The sequence below is a fragment of the Meleagris gallopavo genome, chromosome 13 (assembly GCF_905368555.1).
Source record: "Meleagris gallopavo chromosome 13, MGAL_WU_HG_1.1, whole genome shotgun sequence".
Classification (NCBI taxonomy): domain Eukaryota; kingdom Metazoa; phylum Chordata; class Aves; order Galliformes; family Phasianidae; genus Meleagris; species Meleagris gallopavo.
In genome coordinates this window covers 18,840,349-18,863,362 of record NC_139416.1, presented here as the reverse complement: position 1 = coordinate 18,863,362, position 23,014 = coordinate 18,840,349, and the positions used below count along the sequence as shown (strand labels likewise).

Genomic DNA, 23,014 nt, shown 5'->3' with positions numbered 1-23,014 from the left:
ACAAAAATACCCAAAGCAAGAAGCCCTCCTGCAGGCAGAATTGTTCAGGGCTGCTCGGTGCGCTGCATATGGAGGTGTATGTAATGTCTAACTATTGTTCTGAGTGTGAGATGAACGTGTTCTGGCAATGCCATTCCAGCGTTCGGTGCGACGTGCAGGGAGGCTGCGGGGCAGTGGGGAGTGGGTGCTGCCTGAGTGCAGTTCTGTGGAGTAAAGAAAAAGTAAACAAGTGGGGAAGGTGGCATGGGGACCTATAAGTGATGCTGTGGGAACAGGCACCTGAGCCCAAGCATGCGGATGCAGTCTGGTAGTCTTGTGCGTTTTCTTTACATTTGTGTTGTGCGTTCCAGTTCTGTGTTGCCGTCCTTTAATTTCCCATGACAACATATGGATTCCATAAAGGCAAACATGCCGAAGTGCATCTGTCTGGGTCGCTAACACAAACCAAACCTCCCTCCCCTCACAGCGCTGCTCCGGCCGCGCGCCGTGCCCTCCCGTGACAGCCGCTCCTGCATTCCTGTCCTTTTATGCTCCCACGGCGATCCCGAGCGCCCCAAAGGGAGGAGGGCAGCGGTCGCGGGGTCAGTGCTGGGAGCGGAAGGGTTAAGCGGGAGCGGGGCAGCCCATGGCTGCGGCCCCCAGGAGCAGCCTGGCCGGGGTCAAGGCCGAGGGCACTGCTGTCCCCTGGCGCGGGCAGAGCCGGCAGCGGCTGGGAGGGGAGCGCAGCCTGAGAGCGGGGCAAAGCTTTGCCCTCGTTCTGAGCACAGAGAAAGGCGGAGATCCCATTTTCCCATTTCTGCCAGGGCGGCAGAAGAGGCAGCAAGGCGTGCGCGTGTCCAGGTGTGCAAGAAGGGTGCAAGCAAGGAATACCCGGAGAGGCAAGCAGCCCCACGCAGCACCAAAACGCATCCACGGAATCAAGAAGCAATATGTACAGTAATGGTTGAGTACAGCCTTCAAACACATGTGTGCACACGTTTTTCCTCTAGCAAATTTACTTCCATTAGGACTTCTTTGTGCTGGGTGAAAAGACAACCCAGTTCCAAAAATACAGGGAGAGCCCACCCTGTGCGAACTGGAAACCCTGACAGCCCTGCCTGCTGCGGACGCCCCTTGGTTCTGTCAGTGTGGCTCTATGTATCCACAGATTGGATTTCTGGTTCAAATATCTCTCACTGAGCTCAGTAAAGAGAACCTCTCGGTATCAGAGCTTCAGGAGAAATACGATTTTTCCCATAAGAAACTTTTTAAAGATGCCTGAATTATGAGATGAACCCTCTCTTTTGTCTTGCAGCACGCCTGATGTATTTGCACATAGAATTGTGTTGTTCATTTATATGTTATTTTGAACGAATGGAATAAATACCTGTGCCGTAAAGGAAAAATTGTTTCTTAAAATATGTGAGGATTAAGAGGAACAATGTCAATGCAGAGTATATGGCTTCTGTGGCAGTGCACGTGGCTTTCTGGATGTTACTTTTCACAAAGGTGCCTGGTTTTTTTTTTTTTTGAGATGCACCATAGGGGTGAGCCGCTCCCCTGGCCCACAAGGAGCTGTGCAGCTCTCCTGCAGCAATGCCGCACAGCTCAGCTCGAGGCACATCCCGAGGCACGAGTGGGCAGACCTGTACGGGTGGCAGTGATTTCCGGGGAGCCTCGGCTGTGCCGCAATGTTCCCAGGGCAGTGTGTGGGGTTGGGATGGAGCCCGTGGGGCACGGGAGACTGCAGGCTGCCCTGCGTGGTGCTGGGGAGAGCACGTGGCAGTAGGGAGGAGAAGGTTCTAGGCTGGCTTTTAAAATTCAGGCTTTAAAAATTATTGTGGGGAAGAAAATCTCCATAATATCATCCACTTACATAGCCTTGTGCTTCTTGGAAATACGTCTGAAGCATTAGAACAAAGCGCAAAGGGCTGGAGTCCTTGAAGGAGCTCCAAATGATAAAGTCTGCCATTCATTTTAAACACAGCATGCATTGTGAAAACACAGGTCAATTTGAAGGCATTTGTCAGATTTCCAGTTCCCTCTCCTCCTTTGCAATGGAAATTTGCAATCAAATCCCTGCACTGGAGTTGGGATGTCTGCTCCATTGGTTATTACCTTAATGCTCAAAGCACTGCCCAGGTGTGCTGCCTTTTTATTCAGGAAGTTTGTTTGCATGAAGTTGCACACCAGAAGGGGGGAAGGCTGACATGAATTGGGCTGGAGCAGACGCGTTTATTTAGGAGTGGGAAAAGAGTGGAAAGTGCAGCTGATGAGAAGCGACTGATTGCAAAGGGCTGCGTGAGCCGCAGAAGCGATCTGATATCATTTAAAGACGCCCAGCAAGAGGCATGGATGGGGATATTCCAGCAGCAGCACGTTCATTGTTGGGATGCAGAAATGCATCAGGGCTTAGAACGGGGCTGGAGAGACGCACTGCTGAGCAATCCTGGCAGAGACGTGTGTTCCTTCTGGCAGCACGTCTGTATTGTTGTGGGCAGGGGAGAGAGATGGGGGGAACGCACGTATTTCGAACAAGTGCGTGCAGGAGGATCTGCGAGAGATTTGGACTGGGGGGGGATATTCAGAGCAATTCAGAGCACCATTTCCTCTCTTCTTTTGTCTTCAATAGATTTATAGTTTTGTACTCAAATATTAAAATAAATCCGCCCATCCATTTTGTGACCAGGGGGCTCAGTGCAGCCCTGGGGGCGGTGGGACGCAGTGGGCGCTTCACACTTCTGCTGTGGCTGCGGTCGGGCTCAGCAATAGCCCCCGAGTCACCGAGCACATCTTCAATGGGAACGTGCTTTTTTTGCAGGCCCTAACACAAGATGAGCAGACGTGTCTGCGATAGAAATAAACACTTGGCATACATCTGTATGTTTCCTTGCTTTTTTTGAAAGAAACGAAGAAAAAAGTCTTGACATTTAATTAGGACACACTAACCTGATAAATATTGAACGTCATTTCTTTGTGAGCTGCTCTGTATGCTCAGTGTACTCTGTGGATATATTCCACAATTGCACTTGTTTAATGCCTATATCACCTCATGCCTATTGTATTTATGTTGTCATCAATGTCAGATTTTAATTAAACAATTAAATCACTGTCACAGTAATTTCCCTAGAAAACTATTTTAAATGAAAAATCCCACAATAAATGTTTGGGAACCATCTTAAAAGGAAAGAGAGGAAAATAAGTTACAAAATGAAATTACAATTTGCACTAAGCTAGAACAAAAAAAAAAAAGGGTTTTCAGCACCGAGAAGAATCCTGTTTTACAGGGCCGTGTCCACAGAACCCAGAGCGTGTCAACGCGGCCACGAACCAACGCGCTGCCCTGTGGTGCTGGCAGTGCTCCCTACAGGGCTGGGCAGGGACCCCATCGCTCTGGGATCCGGGCACCACGCCCCTCAGGGAACATCCCCACTCCCTCTCCCCTTCAAATTATTTTAGATTTAAAATGGAGATTTGCAGAAAGGCCTGCATCAAATTGTTCGATATGTTAAGCACCAATACCAGCTGCACTTTCTGTATAGTAACTGTGTACTCGGAGTCTATGCTGTAAGCAGTGGGAAATCTGATCCGATATAGCATCTTTGCTGCACTTAATCAAACAGTTCATCTTTGCCTCTTATACATGCATGTTTTTGTTCCTCTAAAACCTGAGCTTATACAAAAGGTGAAAACGAGAACGGAGTGTGTACTTCGTATAAAATAAATCACAAATACGAAATGCAAAATTCATCAGACAAGGTATCTGAAATAATCATGCTCTCAAACGTACATTCAGAATATTACCTGTATTTAACGTAAGCACATCTGACATTTGCAGCACAGCCTCAGACATGAGGCGTACTTATTGAAATTCGGATGCCGGCATGTGATTTCAGGCAGCAATGTACCCTGCAGCTAACCCTGACCCTCCCCTATTAGCCCATGTGGCTGCTTTGATTTGTGCCCTCTGAGGGCTGGAGCTGGGAACCAAGCACCAGGGAGCGGCGGCGGCAGAGGCTGCAAGGGCCCGAGCCTGGCCTTACAGAGCAGCAAGGAGGGACGGGGCTGCCTCCCTGCCCCCAAAGCCGGACAGGAATCCCAGGCAGCATTTCTTTTATGTCTGTACTGCATTTTTATTGGAATGCAGCTTTGCAGATCGGTTCAGCCTGGGATGCGTGTGGTTTCTATCAGCCCTGAAGTGTTTTACAGCTGGAGATGATTTGGGGGGCACATCGAGCCTGTCCGTCTGCAGCCAGGTCTGACATTTGTCTGCTGCTGTCTCTCTAATTCTTTTCTATGTTGCCTCCATCAAGAGGTGAGATTAACTGTATTGCACCGGGGGGGCAGGGGGATGGACGGGCGCGATGACACCAGACCCGTCCCTCCCTCCCTCCTCCTCATTTTAGCTTGCTTCTTGCAAAAGCAATCCACTAGCAGAGCCTCCTCCTCCTTGCAGCCAGAACGCATCAGGAGCTGCAGAGCTACCTGGTGAGAGTCCAGAACAAAGGGGCAACTGCAGAGCACTGCCTGCGGGAGTCCCCACCACAGCCCTTGTGCTCCCCTTACGAGGCTGGGGCGCACAACTGGCCCCGTATGCAGCCAGCGAGTGCTGGGCTGGTGCTGGCAGGGAACTCCACCTATGGGGCACAAGCTGCACCAGAGCCTCCCTGAGCACTCCGAGCAGCTCCTCCTAGGAGCCAGCCAGCAGCATCCTGCTTTTGTCATGTACGGGGCTGCCATCACATGTAACTTCACTGAACACAAGCACACAAATACGTATTTTTGTACGCTGTAAAGGAAAGGGGAAAACAGATGGGGTTGCACAGAACCTCCTCCAGGCAGGAGTGGCTGTGCTGGAGGAAAGCATTGCTCATAATGACACTTAAGCCCAGACACTTGAATGCTAAAGGTTAAACTTACATTCTTCAAGAAAGGGCTCCTTGCCAGCTTGAACTGTGCTGTGTGTTCACTATTGCCTCCTCCTCCTCTTCATCCACTCTCAATCCACTTTTGGTATTTGTTGAAATAACTGAGGTTATTTTTGTGTTTTTTTTCCCCTAAGACATGTTCTCTACATCAGTCCTCAGCCTTGTGTCTGTCACAGGGTTAAAAAAAAATAATAAAAAAAGGATCAGTCTAATGCCAGTGAGAAAGCTATGCATGCTTCCTTAGCTGAAAGTTACTGCAGCTTCAACCCAGAGCAGGGTAGTATGAGTATGATTCTATCCTCCACTGACAGTCCATAAAATTTCATCCTCTAATTCCTGTGCCGAGCTTAATAAGCAGAACGTATATGCCAAAAGGCCAAAAAGTTTATATGGATTTAAAATACAAACTGAAAGTCCCATATAAATACAATAAACAAGAGAGTGGAGAAAGAACTTTTGGAGACAACAATGACTGCGGCTGGAGATGAAACTACTGCCGATGAACGACTCCAAATGCTCGAGCAAAAAAAGGACAGGCAGGGAAATGCCCACAGAGTAACATCACCGTAAGACAGATTACAGCATAATACGAAGAAGCACAGATGCTGCATGGATGCTGCATTTAGATCCTAATGATCAGAGAGCACCCTCCCCATATACTTTCATGCTTTTCCCCAGGGATGTTTCCCATTAAAGAAAAAAAAAGAACAGCAGAAGCATTATGGCTGCCTTTGGAAGCAGCCCCTTCCCTCAGCACCACGTCAGCATTGGAGGAGAACCGCTGTGAACGAGGGCTCCCCATGTCCTTCCGGCAGCTGGGGTGGCAGGTGGGGGTTTGGGTGGGATGGGCTGCGGCCCTGAGGAGCATGAAAAGGAACCACTGCGTGCTTGAGCACTTGAGTGCAATTTTATTTGGGTTCGGACCTGATAAAGACAGTGACGCTCATTTTCCTACTTCCTGCAGCAGGGAACGGGGTGCACAGGACTCAGCATTCCTTTAAACAGCCACTTGCTGCAGTGTATTTCTTGGCACTGCCCCGACTGTATCTTCTGGTCCCAGTGGAAGTTCACACTTTTTAATATCTCTTATTGCTTTGCAACTGCTGCCACCAGTCAGCAATCACAAACAGGAAGCGGTGACTCAGCAGAGCCACAACCGCACACGGACAGCGGCCGGAGAGACGGCCAAACCCTGCCCAGCCCAGCGGGGGCTGAGGGCCAGGCGGCTGCGGGCTGCGATCCCCGGCCCATAGCCTGGCTGCAGGGGCACAGGGACCAAGCTCCTAATGCTGTGTGCCCACTGACAGCCAACATGGGGGGAAGGGAAGGGAAGGGAAGGGAAGGGAAGGGAAGGGAAGGGAAGGGAAGGGAAGGGAAGGGAAGGGAAGGGAAGGGAAGGGAAGGGAAGGGAAGGGAAGGGAAGGGAAGGGAAGGGAAGGGGAGTGGGAGTGGGAGTGGGAGTGGGAGTGGGAGTGGGAGTGGGAGTGAGAAGGGAATTGGGAGGGCCCCAGGGTCACTCAGGGCCTGGAGCAGTGGCTGGGACCTGCCATGGGAACCATGAGCTCTGGTTTGTGCCCACCCTGGGGAAATAGGACACTGGTGGCACTGCATGTGGTCCCCTAAGGACCAAGGCAGTGGCTGGGGGAAGCTCTGCAGCAGCAGTGGTCTATTTGCAGCCCGCTCCATCCGTGCTCTAACTGTATCGAGCAGCGAGTTTACTCCAGACTGAGCCTGCGTGAGTGTGTATGAGAGGGCTGAGGATTGGCTGCGGCAGGCGGAGGGCTCGCTGAAAGGCTCGTTAAGGAAGCACTACTGACCACGCAATCCAATTACATAATGCTTCAAAAAATAACTGTGCTGGAAGCCTTGCCTGGGCAGCATGTTTCGGCAACAGAAAGAGGTATCAGATATCCACCTCCCAACCCAAGGCCGATAGAATATTTGTGCCACAATCTGACACTCTGCTTCAGCTGCAAACTGCTTGAAAGAGGAAACTTACTTCCAGGGGAAATGTCTGCTGTTCCCTTTCAAGGCAGTGCTGCACCCTGCAGACCGACGTTATTTGAGTCCTTGTAAAATTACCACTAATCTCCGCACTTGGAATGCCGTGCATTTTATGGGTCCTTGCTATGACGGCAGCTTTGTTTTGTGGGGTAAAGGAAAGTGCTGAGCTGGCACCTGGCTGTCAGCAGTAGCTGTGACCGCTCTCCCAGCTCAACTCTTGCAGCGTCTCCCTGCTGCTCCAGAAAGAGCACACGCAGGAAGGATTAATGGGACCATTCTGTCACACCTGGAAAATGCCTGAAGAAACACTCCATCCAGCCTGGAAGCACACAGCCCCGTCCTGGACAGCAACAAGAGCACTGTGCTGCCACTGGAGCTGCAGGACCGGTGCTCCAGGCCCTCCCCGTGCCTCAGCTCATGCACTGTGCTTGGTGAGCAGCGATTGACAGAACCCTGTCTCCAAGCAGCGCTGTAGTTCTTACTGCAGTTACTAATTTTTACTGTTACTAATTCTATTTTGATTCTTACTGATTTTTATTTTTACTAATTCATTTGCAGTTCCTAACTGCCAGGCTGCTCTGAGAGGCAACACAGAAAAGGCATATTTCTAGTGAATGAGGAAAGAGGCAACTAAGAATATTCCTGCACTTATAGAGCTTCTATACTTGAACTTTGGTTGTTCAATTGCATGATGTAAGCGAGCCTCTACGCACAACATAGGCCCCCAGTGTAACCTGTTCCCAGCTCAGGGCACAGCAGGGCTCTGTGCACCCCAGTCAGTGCCGGGTCCCCATGCTTTCACAGATCCACAGCCACCCTCAGGCCCTGAAAGAAGCAGGGATACAGCACTCTGAGGGAACAACTGCCTGCAGGCCAGCAGCCTCTGTTTGCACTGTCAGTGCCATCTTGATGTCTAAACTGCACTTCACAACAGAGCTCAGCACGATCTCTGCCCCTGCATTTGGCAGTTCTGCTCCTCACACCCTCACACCCAGCTCCAAGGAGAGCTGGGAGAGCTGCCCATGAGAACAGCCATGGCAAGGAAAGGGTGGAGGCCACGCTCCAGCACAGCGGTGCTCCATCAGCTGCCTTCCTCCCTGCTATTTCGAGACTGTTTACCTGGCAGGCGCACATGACCGGCCCTGAAGGAAGCGCTGACATCACCCCGTGCTGTGCCCGCACTGCCTGCAGCTCAGCCTCTCCTGCACAGCCCGGGGCCGGGCCCTCTGTGCAGGCCGGGGTCAGCTGGGCACTGCTCCCCATGGACATGCTGTGCCCGGCCTGGCAACACCACTTGGCACTGCCAGGACTTGGGCAGGGCTTGGACCACACCAAACCCACACTGACAGCAGGCTGAAGTGCTGCGATGGCAGGCAGAGAATGCAGCTTTCAAACGCCAACATACCATTCGTCTGCTGCAATGGCCTTAAAAGCATCACTGCTTTTCCTTTCAGCTCCAGCAGCTCTACAAACCCCTTCCCACACTACACCAGGCTTGTACACCAGCAGCCCCGCACAGCCATGCCATGCTCCCCATCACCTCCCCACACAGCACAGCTGCATCACCGCGGAGCGGAGCGGAGCCACGCTGCCTGCCACAGGTGCTGGGTCCTGCCAGGGCTGCTGGTCATGGCAGCCGGGCTCTGGCCTCAAGCTGCTCTGTGGAAGCTTTCTCGGTGCGTTTGGGCACACAGCCAAAGTATGCAGCTTGAAGGAAATGTTTAATAAAGACGCAGGAGCCTCAAACTGTTTATTTTTCCTTGCAGAAAGGTGGAGGGATGATGTCCCTGGAAACCAGCTCCTGAGACAGGCAGAGGCCAGAGCGGCTGTGGAGCCTGTGGGACCAGGCAGCTTCGGCCTCTCCCTCCCCTCACAGCTCCAGCCTGTGGGGTCATAAACAGTGGGGGAAAAGGCAGCCTGTTAGGAACTCTATTAAGTCTCCATTAGTTAGGTGTGAACTCATTACCCTAATACACTCAGAGGCAGGATTCCACCGGCAGGACATTAGCACTCTAATAAGCACATTTGGTGCCGGGAGGGACGCACCTCGATGGCTGCAGCACATGCACAGCCCTCACAGCACTCCGGCACTCCTCTGTGTGCACCGTCCAACCCCACACAGCACAGCCCCGACCCCACACACTCCTCAGCCTCTTCCTTCCTGCAAACCAACAGCATACTGCCCCTCACATCTGCTCACCTTAGTGACTGTGCACAGAGAGGTAAGGGCACGCCAGGTGGCCACGATGTGGGACGGGAGGAACAGAAAATGGCTGAGGGTGACCACAGGAACTGGGGACAGAAGATGTATAGCAATTGCTGTTAGGAATTTGAGGTGTTTAACCAAAAAGAAGGAGATAACCGTGGCATGAGCATGCCATGGCCTGCCTACTCCTCTGCCTTCTCCTAGGGCTGATCTTTCACTTGTGTCTGCGAGGGCATTTTCTGCTCTTTGTGACGGGAACTGCCTTCCATTGCCTGCACACTGTGAGGAAGTTACAGCAATCGAAATAACAAGCTTATAGGAAATCAATTAATTAATAATAGATAGGACGCAGGAGCAGGGCTTGAACTGATTGCTGAGTTAGCATAGTAAAAACCTGACCATATGTAGGAAATGGGTGTACTTCTGCAGGGCGCTGTGAGTTCTCTGGGAAGGGCTGAGCTCTGCAGCTGCATGATGCAGGCTGGCTGCCAGCACTTCTGGAAGCCTCTCATCTGTTAGCATCGTTTTCAGCAACATATTCATAAGCTGGTGTACAGCAATAGTCTCATTGTATTTAAATCTCCAAGGTTTTGTACCTGAAGATACAAAAGCACAGCATTTTGCCTGCTGGAGATCTGAAAAGAGGATTCTGAAACTCATGGCCATTACAAGAAGCCTTCCACTGCTCCCCTGCCTTGGTACCCAATGGCCGCGTCCTTCTGCCAACGCCCTGCTCAGAGCCCACGGAAGACAGAGCCTGCACCATCTTCTCTGTATACTTAATCACACCTCAAGGCTGCACAAAAGCGCGGTCCCCATGCAACTCTTCCCAAATCTAATTTTGAAGCCCATTTATTCCTTAATAGGGCCAAACTTATATTATTCCCTGAAAAAAACTGTTCAAGATCACAGAAGTATAATTTTAAAAATTATTTCAGGAGGAAGCATGATCTTGTTTCACAGAACTTTGCCCAAAAAAAGTATGAAATTAATGGTATTAGATGCCTAAAAATACTCTTGAGGCTCTGGGACTTGGAAGAAAGGCCTGGCTGCTATTCCTAGCTGCGCCACAGACTCTCTGTCTGCTCTGAAGGACCGGCACAGCAGTAACACAGGGCATGCTAAAAGTGCCCTGAGACAAAGACATAACGAGGATGGTCTCTCATCCACTTTTTGTCCTATTTGCCCAGCCTGCAGAATGGGAATCATACTGATTTGACTTGAGGAAGCAGAGCATGTATGATGCTTGAGTAAATTCTCCTGATGTGTTTCCCCACATGCACATAACATGAAATCATACAGATTCACAATGGTCTCTAATCATTCTCACTTGCTCTGTTCTCCCTTTCCTACCTCCATGGAATTAACTCAAAAAAATCTACTGCTCAGTATCTACTGCTGAGCGGCAACTACAGTTAGTAGGAAGGATTTCAAAGTCCAGCGTCCTGCAACATTCAGGATTAGAAGTGTATCTTCATCCCATGGAACAAGACAGCAGTGCATCCTCCTAATGGGATGCTACAGTTGCTTTTAGCTCTGGAAAATTTTGACATATCTGTATTTTTTTCCATTATGTTTTATCAAAGAAAACTATTTTGTCATTTCGAGATGGTTTTGTGAGTATCTCCTCTCACATTGTTTTACTGTTCTCCTGTAAACCAGGGTACCTGTTTCTATGTGAAATGCAATGCAAAAACAGATTAAAAAAAACATTTGTGAAAGTTTCAACAACTTACAGTTGTAGGACACAGAATGATACAGCAGGAGTTCATTATCAAATATCTGAGTTGAACTTACTGCTGGCTTTTGTGCTTACAAAAAGGGACATCCCAAAGCTTATTTGACAGGATCTCATATCCCTGTAATCCCCTATGTGTTTCAGCCCTGAAATAACTTTTGGCATAGTCATTTAAATTGCTAAATAGAAGATTTGAAATAGCACACTTCAGTGACAAATGGTAAAGTTCATGCCCCAGAGTCGCTCCTTCAGACTGATGGGTTTGTAATCTCACCCTGTCTCTCGAAAGTCTTTAGATCAAAGGCTAATGGCTACTTTTGTACGGGGAGGGGGAAGATGAGGAAGAAAGATGGCAGGGGGCAATGGTGGAGCAAAATACAGCGGAAGTTCTGTAAAGATCCCAGATCCTGCAAGTTTTTTTTCATCAATAACAGCACTCCAAGATAAATAAAAGGGCAACAAAAATCTCTGCTCATTCTGCAGAAGGAAGACATTGGTGTTTCTATGTGGGACTCTGTCTGATGAAATGAAGTATTTAAATGACTTCTATTTAAATAGTATTTTGAGAAATAATGCTAATTTGCAGAATTGGCATCTGGGGTACAAGTATACATACCCTGGGAGAGCACTTACAGTGCCTTTGTGAAGCTAAGTAATAAACACTTTGTCTTCACCACACTATTTATGGGTTGCTTGGGGGCATCCTGCTCTCTCTCTTTCTGCCCCTACCTGGGCATAAAATTATTGTAGAACTAGGCTTTAATAAGGCCAACAGTAAATCTGAATGACCACACATGCACAGCTATTCCCACTTCCCTGATCTCCAGCATTAATTATAAAGTGGAACTGTTTATACAAGTACATACCGCTTTCCTGACTTCTTTCTTGTTTATGTCTAAACCTTTATGGACATAAAACTTCGGAATTTGCTTTTGGAATAAAACTGCAATTGAAACTGCAGTAACTGTGCTAGAAAACAACTTTGCTATTGCTGCCTCGATTCTGTGGTTTGCTTCTCCCCTGGAATCTCTCCTGCTCAGCAGTGTTGTTTCAGGTCACCTCCTTGCTGTCCTGTCTGGACGGCTCATTAGAAACTTGAGCTCTGGATGGCTCAGAGCAAATGCTCCAGTTTTCCCTCCTGTCTCCTCTGCTTTTCTCTTTACTCTGCACCACTTCTCAGCCCGCTATGAGCTTCCTTGTAGGCTAGCCAGGGGGTGATTTGCAGTGCTCCCTCATGCCTCTGCTGTAAGGCTGTGGTTAAATTCATCACTCCTTCTACAGTGTATTAAAATGGCAGTCTCTTTGTTCCTCTAGATTAGAACACTTGTCTGCGCCCTCAGACACTCTCACTCAGAACTTTCCTAAGAGAAACATTTTTCTTCTACGCTAACTTATTACACAAACGAGAGACTTCCATCTGATGGCATACACATGTGTGGATACCAAACTGAAGTAACTCATACTCTGTAAGCGCTTAATTATTCCTTGTCACCCTGGCCTGACCGCTTGTTTAGTTGGGCTGTCAGATTATAAATTAGTATGTTTGCTGTTTGGGGCTGAGAACTCTTTTTTTTTTCCTATTTGTTCACCAAAACAGATTCTGTATACCCTGGGCGCCATACAAAAATAATAAATAATTATAGTACATAGGTAAGGTATTATTCTTGTCTTTCTTTCCCTTTGTTTTATCCCCTTCATCCTTTGCCCTTCCTCTGATCAATTCATCTTCCATTTATTTTCTATTTCTGTCTGCAGGTTTTACTCTGTTATGTATTACTCTGATATTCCAGCCATGCCACGTGCTTCAAAAGTAAAAGTACAGAGGATTTACTAAGTGAAGGCGAGGGAATCAGCAAAAACTCCAGGGGATAAGAAGAAACAATTACTGTAAAGAAATTAAGAAAGGAATCGAGTTCCTACCTGATGCTGCCTCTTATGCTGACTTGGATGCCTCGTAACTTCTGTCAGACTTCTGTCACTCTTCACATACAACAAAGAAGCACGGAGACTTCACAGCCAGCACAATCACACAGACCTCTTCATGTAGGCAAGTCCTGGTGAATCAGTGTTTGACCCAATCTCTCTGACAGGTTAAAACAGCTTTTAATTCTGGGGGGCCACATTGCGATTGGAATGAATCAACTCTCTCTTCATTTTAGTGTCCAGCCAGTGGGAGCTGCACAGGCTCTGCGTTAAGTCCGTTCAAATTCCTTTCCTCCTTGGCGAGGTATACCTACCTAGAAAAAGAAGAATTAAAAATAAGACTGTGCTTGGCCTCTTACAGCCTCAAAATCTCCCATGGTGTTTGTGCATTCCACTTTTGAGGGCACACTTCTGACCTCAGGTTTAACATCTAAACCCTCAGAAGCGCCTTTATAATAATGATGAATAATTAATCAAGGTAATACTTTGTATTTTAAAAGTCACGGTATCTTAGCTAATAAAAAAAATGAAACACTTATTTACTTTTCTCCTTCTTAAAAAAACAAGCAAGTAAGTATTTACTGAAAAGCAAAATATCGCAGCCTCACACCGTTACGGGAAGAGAGCCGTACCGCAGGCTGTCCCCCCGCCCGCAGAACACCTTGCTGACCCAGGGCCCCCTCTGAGGCGCTGCCCGTGCCTGCGTCTGCCGCAGCTCCAGACCCATCTCTCGAAAAGCTCCTCGAATTCTGGCACATGCACTGTTCAGGTGCAGGCTGGGCTCTCATCTTTCTTCCTTTTCCCCTCACGGCAAACGCTATGATGTAACCAAAACACAACTGGATACAACTCTAATTAGAATTTGCAAACATTAATCAGACGTTCTGCCAGGAAAGATGGTCCCAAGGACTCAGGAGAAAACAAACCACGTATTCTTCTTGTGGATTTCCTCGCACCCCTGAACTCCATGCAACAAACAGGGCCTTTCGGAGCTCAGGGATCAGCTTGGTTGTTACAGACAGGACTCAGAGTCATGGGGCTGAGCGCCCAGCCCTGCAAGGTGCTGGAGCACCGCCACTCCAGGCAGCTCCCAGGGGGGGTCAGGGCAGCGGCAGCGGGACATGTCCTGCTCCCAGCACCTTGCCCCGACCCTCCTATTCCACGTGGCTGTACATTAGTGATGGGCAGTGCTAGCAGATGGCGAAGTTTGAGCTGGGCTAATTAAACATACTGAGCTAATAACCTTCCATTTTGGGACTGGCATAATTCATAATTCAATGTATTGCTGCTGAGACATTAACCTTTCAACAGCTGGCATGATGCCCACCGCAGCCTTAGTGCTGACCATCTTTCAGGAAAATGAATATTATTGTTAAAACAGGTATAAATCATTCACAGCTTCAGCTTGTGTGTCAAACTGTACATGAAAATAAGCAGTAGGCTGGGTAATTTATTTACCTTTTGGTGGTTATTCTTATGATTTCATATCATATTCCGTGATTAATAAACATTGGCCAAGTGCCATTTTGTTGTCACTTTACCTTTCCATACTGCAGTGGTTATTCTGACTTTCATCTTTAACAGATTCAAGACTGATGCAGGATTGTTTGGCACAGGCACAAACACTCACTTCAAGGAGGAAGAACTTACTGTAACCTAACTCCACAGCATTCAGCACAATTATTGTGACTACCAACCTGTCACAGTTCTGTATTTTGCTTTAACAAGTGCATCTCTGTGTAAACACACAGATTAAAACACTTCTTAAAAATAATGCACATAGTATATGAAACTATATGAACTGATTCTGGCTGAAAATGGACACTGGAAAGAAAGGACTGAAGAAAGTTGAGATCTCAGCAGCCCCCTGTTGGGCTGACACCAACAGGCCGGCTGGGAACACGACAGTCTGAGAGCACCCTTAGCATCGACTGCTGGGACCTGGCTGACTGACCATGTCACATGAAAACAAAAGAGAACACTCAGTCTAACCATCTACATTATAGCTGGCAGGAACATCTACATGGCTGTAGGAAAATCTAGCAATATGAAGCTGGCCTTTCTCTGGGCTCTACTCAGCAGGCAACACGACAGCCCAGCCCTCACTTTCCCCAGGAGCTGACCAACAAAAGCTGAGGTTTTTATCTGTAGGGTGAAACGTCAACACCTGTTTGCCAAGTTTGTCTGCTCTTTCTGCAGAGCCAGAAGAGAACAGGGCTCTACAGCTGGAATTCCATCTCATTTTTAGCCAGACTTTGATTGCTCATAGGAAGGTAACTGTTTGTCACCTCTTATTCCAACATCCACTCTGAACTAGAACAGTGGCTTAGTCTGCGGATTTCCTATGCTTTTGCTATGCTGTGCTCTGAGCTCTGCTCAGATACAGAAGCAGAAGCCGGGCTGCTCACATGCACTGGGAGCTGAGAACAGAGTTGTGCTACTCAACTCACAGCCAGTGCTGGAGCAACAAGCACAGCTCTTTGTGAATCCACAGCTGGAGGTTTCACATTTTATTCTACTGCAATTCAGAGATTTCAGACTGAGTAAAAAATATTAATACAACCTGTGTTGTTGTTGACGATGCAGATAGATATGTAACCTTGATTACATGAATGGTGCGTAACTTGGTGTCTGCTGGAGTCTGGGCAGGCCTTGGAGGAGTCAGAACAAGAGTGTTCTACCTCTCAGTCCAGGTCCCACAGGGTGTCTGATCACTGCAGCTGGCAACAGAACCCACCCCTTACAGCCCTATGTGAGAAGTGAGCATTCTTCTGCATGCCTCCTTTATACTGTACAGATGCAGTATCAGCCACAAAAAATATCTATTCATAAGGAGACAGCAGACAGCCTCTCACTACTGTGAGTGCTAACCTGTCCCTGTTGCTCCATACCCACATCACTGGCAGCCCTGCCCGGAGCCACTGCACCCACACTTTCTGTTTTGAGAAGCACGGCTGAACCACAGCAACTAGACCAAAACCCCTTCAGCTCCTTGCTCCACTGGCAGCATAAAGTTCCTGCATTTCACTCCCTCTACTGGCTCCATTTTATACATTGATGATTTGCAAGACCTTAAATGCATGTAAGACCGGGACACCTCCGTGTCCAGCTCAGCCATGGCAGCCTGCTCAGTGCTCCTCTGTGTCAGTGCCGTGGCCACAGGGATGGGGCAGGCCCAGCTGAGTGCTGGGACATGGGGCACTGCCTGCTCCCAAGCTGAGCTGAGCTCTGGGCTGGCTCTGCTGTCCCAAAAGGGAGCAGGGTCTCACCTACCTCAACAGCTCCGTAACGGCTGGCTGCAAAAACACCTGGGTACATACATGTAGAGTCATGACCTGTCATGTGAATGCTGCCCAAGTCTGTTTGCTTTGTCTATCTTCCAGAGAAAAAAACGGTATATTAGAATATGTGCCCTGGGCGCCGGGCTGCAGCGTGCTCCTGGAGTGGGTCCCACCTGCACGTGTTATCGGCACTGCCCACAGCACGGCACAGCCAGTGGAGGGCCATGCTGCTGCCTCTCGGCGGAGCAATTACACAGGAATCCCACTCAATCCTTATGGCAGCATCACTCCTGCTTCTCTTACAATACACTTCACTCAGTACTATTTTTACTTCCGCAGCAATGACCGCACAACAGAAGGACTCTCATTTTAAGCTGCTCAGGAGAGCACTGTGGGAAGGTGTGCGCTGTGCCTCGGAGCAGCAGGCAGTGCTGCAGCCTGCACCGCTCCCACACTGCTTGGGCTGCGCTCCCGCCATGAGCTGGGAACCTCCTGAGGCTGCTGAGGGTCAAACGCTTCAGAACGGACAAACAATCCTTGAGGGCATGCAATTTTTTTCTCCCTGGCTCCCTGCACAGGAATAGCATTTGCTTTCCCGCTGTAGTTCCTGTTGAAAAGGAAATGCATGGCAGCTCTCTTCTGTACATATATTCTGTGAAGGGAAATGGCTTTCAAAGGTAGTATTTGAAACAGAAAAAAAGAAGGAAAGAAACAAATGAACTTTAACTCTGTAACACCTTCTAGAAATACACTTATGTTTCAAATAATACCAATGCAGAGGCCTGCAGAGCTGGGTGCTTTGCCGCACAGTCAGAAACGTCAGCCCTCTTAGGCAATATTCCCTGGTGCATCTGAGCCGGAGTTGTATTCTTGAGCAAGTCCTTTGCCTTCCAATGGCCACGTGACTTTTTGTGGCAAGAATTACTTAATGTAGCTCCTGTCTGAAATGTCCTATCCAAAATATTCAAAACAAGCTTCAAGCAAACTGAGCATCTTCACCTTCTGCCAATACTACTTAGGCCAAAATTATTGGTACTTTACAAGTGGGAGAAATTAGGTCATTTTTTTTCAGGGGAGGCAGTGGCACCTCACACCCTCAGTGACTGCCCGCCACTGGAGAGAGCACCAAACGAACAGATTTGAACGAGGCTGTATATCTGGGCACAATTCCCCCCAAACTATTGGTGCTTTCTGCCATACAGTTACTCTACTGCAGTAAAGTCCTGTGTCTCGCTGCAAAAATACCAGTATGCAGCTACTTTAAATTTCAGATTTTCGTGTTTCTTCCTCAGTAAGATACTTGGCTGCATACCCTAACGTCAAAGCAAAAGCTACCTTCTGCACCATGGTTCTATGCGAGTTAAAAGTTCAGGTTTCTAATTGCTCTCTTGAGGCCTTATTACTTGTTGATGAGGTCCTTTTCGGAACAGCATCAAACCTATAACAATAAACACTCATTTCACTGGAAAGCTTGTAACAGCCATGCAGCTCTGCGTCTGCAAACCAGTGCTGTGATGGCACCCAGAGCGGCTTGCTGCTGTCCCGCTGATGCGTCTGCTCTGCAGACCGTCTAACAGCCCGATTAAGGGTTGCATGTTTCACCTTTGGCAAGGCCCTCGCTTTTCTGCATGTTCCGCTCTGCTTTCCAAGCCCACACAAAAAGGGACTCTCGTCCAGGGTTTGTCTCACGGAGCAGAAGTTGCGTGTGCACCATGTGTGCAAGCAGAGCTGTGGTTGGGCCCACGCACTGCAGCCACCTGACAGCTTTCCAGCTCCAGGGTGGGCTCCTTCTCTCCCCAGTGGCTGGTGGAGACCCAGCGAACATTTTTTGAGGCAAAGAACAGCCTCAGCTTGGATGGATCACTTCATAGTCAACACTTACATTTGCTGAGCAGAGTGTGTCAGCACCGCTGCCTCTCCCAGGCTGCAGCTCTCTGCTGAGGTTCCTACAGAATGTTTGCTGGTTCCTGAACCATGGCAAGCCTGAGGCCAGAGGCTGTGGTGTCCCCCCGGGGCTGCTCCCTGCCCATGGCGTCCTGTTCCCACTGCCAATCAGCACTCGCCTCCTTAATTTTCAGAAACACAAGGTTCTCCTAACTAATTAGTCTGAAGTGTAATCTTCTGTACAGGTGTTTTGAAAGTATTTGGATAGCATCATTTTTATGGGCTGAGTTTCAGAAGAAGCAGGGAGATGCCGAGGTCTGGCAGTCTCAGGCAGCAGATGCTGTCAGGTCTCTGATCTTGGCCAGCCTTTGCAGCAGGGCGCCAGGTCTCCTTGAAGGCCTCTGTAATGAATCAGCCCGGAGTGAAGCCGCTGTTTATCTCGGCGCTGCCGCAGGGGATGGCTACCTGTTGGAAGGGCTGCGGTCGATGCGGACGAGGGCAGCCGTGCGTGAGCTGTTACACAGGGCTCGGTATTGATCACAGCTAACGGCTGCCGATAGGAACGCGGGGCGGGCTGACAGCCGAAGAGAGGGAAGGAGGAAACGGCCTTCGCTGGTGGCAGCCGTACAGAGGAAAGCCGATAAAAAGTCAATTCCACTTAACAGAACGGCTGCTAACTAAATATTTTGGGGCTGGAGCTCAGCTTCCCAGATAATGCCTGTGTGCCGGAACTGAGACATCAGGTGAGCGCAGTGCAAGATAAGGGATGCGGTGACAGCACGGCCTGCCAGCGCAACATGGAACGCCGCCTCCTCTGGAGAAGGCTGGAGGTATCTCAGCTCCCTGCACCCAAGGAGGCACAGAGCTCCCAGCCCCTTCCAGCTGACACATGTCTTGCAACAGCCTGATTCCACCAGAGCCCATTTCCACGCCAGGAACAGACTGAGGAGCCTGCTACAGCCACCTTCTGCCTTCCTCAGCCTCAGTGCTGCTTTGGGCTCTGCCACATTGTATGGCCACATCTTGTAAGAAAACACAAAGCAATGAAGAGCTGTTTTTCCTGGGCCCAACATCCAACATTTAGACAGCATTTCAGGTCAACTTTTAGGCTGGCTTAGTGCTCAAGGCACCTAATATTAAGCAATTCTCCAACAGTTTGATTAATAGCATCACAGTCATAGCTTCAGTTCAGGTTCAACCTTTTTAATGTTTCATTATTTTACAAAGTAATAAATCAGGACAGCAGGAAAAGACAGATGCAGGAATGTCCCTGCCTATCCATCTCTTCATGAAGACAATGGGTCAGAGGATAATTGTTTCCAGGGTTGGGGTAGCTGATATTAGAAAGCCCGCAAAGAAGGAGTTTGTAACAGAGCGGGCAATAAAGGAGGGAAAAAGGAAGCTGGAAGGTGTCAGCGTGTCCTGCAGGGCTGGGCTGCGGGTATGGGAAGGAGCTGGTGGGGGCTACCAGGAGCTGAGCAGGACCAGAAGTCCCATGGCAGAATGCAGGAGGGGCGGCTGCGCCAACGCTGCCCACGTCCCGGAGCAGAGCGGGATGCCATGCACCTCTTCCACAGATCCCACCCAACCAGAGCCAGAGCAGCCGAGCCAGGATCACCACATAGCTCCTTGCTGAGCTCAGTACTGTGATGATGGAATTAAGGAACAACACATCCTAAAGGAAAAAAAAGCCAAGTTGTGCACATTTGTGCAGGTTTTGAAGAGTGGAAAGCAGAATTCACAGTTGAGACTGTGGAAAGTGGTGTGGATGATGCAGAATGGAGTAAAATATTGACATACTTTTATGAGACTAAAAAGTCATAGAATGAATCACAGAAGGGCTTGGGTTGAAAAGGACCTCAAGGATCATCAGGCTCCAGCCCCTGCCACAGGCAGGGTTAAAAATATAGGAGAAATCCAATTTGTGATGAAGCTGATGGGAAGAGCACAGGAATACGCAGTGAAGCAGGAAGGATAAGACTGAAAGTGGTGAATGTGAAGCTTGCTTTGTTAGAAGGAGGAATGGAGAAAGAATAAGAGATCTGAATAACTATGGTGGAAAAATAAAAGGCTACAAAGTTCGTTATAGCACTGTGGGCTGAAATGTATGACAACAAAAAGAAGCGGCTGCAGGAAAGACAGTAAGAGGAGACAGCATCTTGGAAAGGATTTTTGAGTTTAAACAGAGAATAATCATTCAAAAATAGTGAACAGTGAGGAATCTGTGGGGAGGGTGGCATTCTGGTTTGGTCGTATTAAATTAAAAACTTCACAGAAAAGTAACAAAAATCCAATGAATGCACTTTGCTTTTCTTATCAACTGATTCGTTAAGTGCAAGGCAAATTCTGGGATGGCGCACATAGATGAAAAGAAATTCATGTGCAGCACTGTGAGAACAAGCCAGATAGATGTTTGGAATTTTGGCCTCACGTTGCTTCTTACATCACAGAGCAAAGGAACTTTTACGTAGAACAAACATATTGCCACTTTCCAATTTACTTCAACAAGATTTAAATTTGCTTTTAAACTCCAGTTAGTTCAGTGAAGGGACCTGATAGCCCCAATGCAGAGGCATCTACAAACTATCTGCTATTATAGCTCAACCACTGTTAAAAGAGATGTTGAGTCCTGATTATCAAAATACAGACAACGGTCCTTAGAACGCACGTACCATGCGCTGGACAAACAGACACTTCATACAGTGAAGAAATCAGTTCTATGCTTCCATATGTTTTCCTGCAAAATAGTACGCAGTTCAAAACCGGACTGAAATCCACACATTAGAGCTAAAGCCTACTTTATTCTGCTTGCTTATCAAGATGCATCTCTATAGGATGTTATATTGTTATGTTTTAAAGCTGGCACAGTACAGGAAAAACTAATGAAATCTATGAGACTTACAGTACAAAAGAGGAGAGATTTCTAAGAAATACTGCACAAAAAGCACAGATTAAAAAAATGGAAGCAGCAGAGAACAGTAACTACGTGCCACAAAAGACAAATACAAAAAGCTCTGCTCTCTCTTATAAGACACCCACAGTCCTCCATCTGTCATCTCAGCCCTTCCTCTCCCAACTGTTCTTAAATTAAATGAATGCTTCTAATGGGAGATTTTCTCATGAAAGCTTATGAGAATTCATCCAAAGACAAATTAAAACAATGCCAAGTAATCATGCAATCCACCTCTCTAACAGGTTGCCTGGCTTCCATGTTCACATTTAGAAGAGGGGGAAAAAAGCAACAATACAAACCCAAATAAGGAAAAAAACATGTAAAGAGCAAATCTTCCACAGGCTACTCCGTGTCACCCTGCTTACAGTTGTGCAGCTGACACTGAAGGTTATACTTGCATATGAGCCCACTGTACCTATCTGATGGGACGACTACACTCTTTATGGGCCTTGCAGTTTGAACATTTATAAAGAGATAACTGGCATTAAAACAATGTATTATTTTCTTTTCGTGTAAATAAAACTAGTTCATGCCACTGAGTCCAAAGTGCTTTCAAATCTACTTCCCTACTCTTCAGTGATCATTTCAGTTGCTTTTAGCATCTTAACTAAGTTGAATAATAAGCTGAGACTAACATTTTCACTTTTGTTTCTTGTTAGCTTAATTTTGGCGTTGTTGTGCGGTATTATAACCGTTCCATGTTGGGTTGAATGCATTTAATACCCACCGGCTGCATTCCAGATAGCCACAGTAGCAAAACCATAATGCAATATTTCTATCAAAACCAGGTATAAAGGAGCACAGTTGCAAAGGAAATGTATCTTAAATTTGGACATAATCACCTGACAGCACCTCTTTAGTAACAGGTCTTCGTTTCCTCTACATTTCACCATTTTGCTGTCTGAATTCCCAGCAGGTAGGTTGATACCACATGGGTTATTTTCCTAGCTAATAGTCACTCCAAATTTAGATCTAGCAGCACAAAGGAACTCAGAAGACAGACTGTCTCTGCCTCCACAGCCCTCAGCTCAGCCAAGGCCGAGGCTGGCAGCTGCTGGCTGATGGACACACGGCTGGGGCTCTGCGGCGGGCGGCCATCAGGTGCCACAGCAGCACGGCGAGCGGCTCTCAGGCCAGCACAGACTCTGCAGTGCCCTCGCCGCCAGCCGGTCCTAAGTGGCCGCTGCAGTCACCTCTGCTCCAGCCCTCTATTTCACTGCCTCTATTTTGCTTTTCCTGCTCCCTCTCAGCACCTGATTGCAATGCTCAGCCAAATTAAGAGTCTCCTTGGACTTCCTTCACTGTTCAGTTTAATCTCTTCTACTCCCTTCTTGTTCTCTCACTCTTTGCATGATTTCTGCACTCACCCCCTTCATTACCAAAGTCATTCGGACCTTAAGAGTTCACCCCGAAAGGTAACAAAGATCCTCCCCAGGCTCTCCTGCCTCTGTTCCTTTCTGCATGTGCTCTTCAGCAGTTCCTTTTGCTGCAGTTCCTCGCTGTTGTACTTAACCACTGTGAGTGACAGAAATCCAATGCTGACCACTTCATTATCCGCCGACCTTGTCCCCCGGCCTCCTGCCCCTCCATCTCTCCTGGGCAGCCCGCCCTACGTCACAAGGCCTTGTTAAAGGTCAGGACCCCAAACCATCAGAATCGGTCGTGTTGTTTTACTGTATCACCAGAGAAATCAGGCCTGTCGGATCTCATTAAGCCCTATTTGTGGGTGGAACACCGCTCCTGGAGCGGGATGAGCTGCTACCTTTGAAACGCAATCTTCACCAGATCAGATCAGTACAGCGCAGGGATTATATTCCACCAGTCAATCTCTCATAATCACTCCCACTCTTATTGGCACGGCTACTGCTGTCCCTGCATGAGAAAGGAAATCCTCTTAAACAAATACTCTCCGCAGGAATAAGGCTTCCCCTCACACCAGGGCCGGGGCTCTCGCAGGACAGGTGCCTGCAGGGCTGTGTGAAGGCTGACCAGCGGGCTGGGCGCGCCGCGCCGCGACTCACTGCAGCCAAGCACGGAGCTGTGTCACAGCACAGCACCGATGATGGAGAAGTGTTAAGCGGTCCTCTCAACACTCCTGTGAAATAAAGCAGGAACTAT

General features: G+C 48.3%; 1 long non-coding RNA gene across 1 annotated transcript in view; it reads right to left on the bottom strand.

Annotated features, from left to right (window-relative positions):
* Positions 1–4,734: 4,734 nt before the first annotated feature.
* LOC116217144 (uncharacterized) overlaps positions 4,735–23,014 on the bottom strand; it is a 334,578-nt gene continuing 316,298 nt past the window's right edge. Inside the window, exons 6-7 of the long non-coding RNA XR_014886142.1 lie at positions 12,776–13,092; positions 4,735–5,074 (exon numbers count right to left, since the gene is read on the bottom strand). This is a non-coding gene — a long non-coding RNA (uncharacterized LOC116217144). The remainder of the gene's footprint in view (positions 5,075–12,775; positions 13,093–23,014) is intronic.